The sequence below is a fragment of the Pteropus alecto genome, unplaced genomic scaffold (assembly GCF_000325575.1).
Source record: "Pteropus alecto unplaced genomic scaffold, ASM32557v1 scaffold341, whole genome shotgun sequence".
Taxonomy (NCBI): Eukaryota; Metazoa; Chordata; class Mammalia; order Chiroptera; family Pteropodidae; genus Pteropus; species Pteropus alecto.
Genome location: NW_006430739.1, coordinates 657,720 through 659,230, shown reverse-complemented (window position 1 = coordinate 659,230; position 1,511 = coordinate 657,720).

Sequence of the window (1,511 nt, the reverse complement as noted above, 5' to 3'; positions counted from 1 at the left end):
GTGGCCAATGAGCACCTGAAAAGATGCTCAACATCATTAATCACTAGGGAAATACAAATGCAAATCAAAACCTCAATGAGAGAACATTTGACATCCGCTAGAATGGCTGTAATTTAAAAAAAGAAAAATAAATGGTGTGAGGATGTGGCAAAATTGGGATCTTCATATATTGCTAGTGGAGATTTAAATGGCATAGTCACATTGGAAAATAGTCTGGCAGTTCCCCCAAAAGTTAAACACAAGGTGACCGTATGACCCACCAATTACACTCCTAGGTATCTACCCAAAAGGACTGAAAACCTGTGTCTACACAATAGATCGTACACAAATGTTCATAGCAGCATCCTTCATAAGAGCAAAACGTGGAAGCAGCAAAAATGCCCATCAATGGATGGATTTATAAATGGAATGTGATATATCCATATTACAGAATATTAATCAGCCATGAAAAGAATGAAGTACTGATACTTGCTACAAGATGAATGAACGTTAAATACATTAAGTGAAAGAAGCCAGTCTCAAAAGGCCACAGATTGTATGATCCCATTTATATGAAATGTCAACAATAGGCAAATCCATAGAGACAGAAAGCAGATTAGTGGTTGCCAGGGGCTGGGGTGAGGGGGGAATGGGAAATAGCTGCTAATGGGTATAGAGTTTCTTTGTGGGGCGATGGAAATATTCTGGAATTAAGTAGTGGTCATGGTTACGCAACCTTGCGAATATATCAAAAACTGTACACTTTCAAAGGGTGAATTTTATGGTATACAAATTATATGTCAATTTTGAAAAATGCAATAAACAAAGTTCAAAGGAAAACATCAGTTGGGACTCCTCTCTGTCTATCAAAGAAATGCATGTTAGGTATTAACCTTGGTGAGATCTGGGATCTGCCCTTTAGCCTCTGTTTTCTAAGGCCTTTTTGACCTTGATCTCTCTGATAAGCTGCAAGTTGGGGCAGGGATAACATATAGGACGGGACTTTAAGTGTCCATTCTTGGGGAGGCTCAGTGTTTAGGGAAACGTGTCTCTAAAAGAATTTTATAGAGGCTGCCTAACTTCATGGTTAAGAATATGTGTTGTGGAGCTAAACTGTCTGGGGTTGGAAATCCAGTGTCCCACTTTATGCTTGTGTGACTTGGGCAACTCACTTAGCCTCTCTGAGGCACCACATCGTCTTGCGAAAGATCAGTAATCCCAGCATTCGCTTCCTCAATTGTGTTGTGAGGAGTAAATAAACGTCGAGCCTTTAGCACGTTGCCTGACGAATGATTAATACTTAATAAATGGTCCAGGTGACTGCATTGGGGGGTGGGTACGTCGGGGGGCTGTAAAGCTGTGTACTTGATTTAGGGGATTCCAGTCCCTTCTCTCTCACTTACTAGCTATGACCTTGAACAATCACCTCCCTTCACCAGTCCTCAGTTTCTTCGTGTATAAAAGTGGATGCTCATCCTGCTTTTTCACCTATACCAACCAGCTTGCCTCTGGAGTCTTTTTAATGAGGAAAT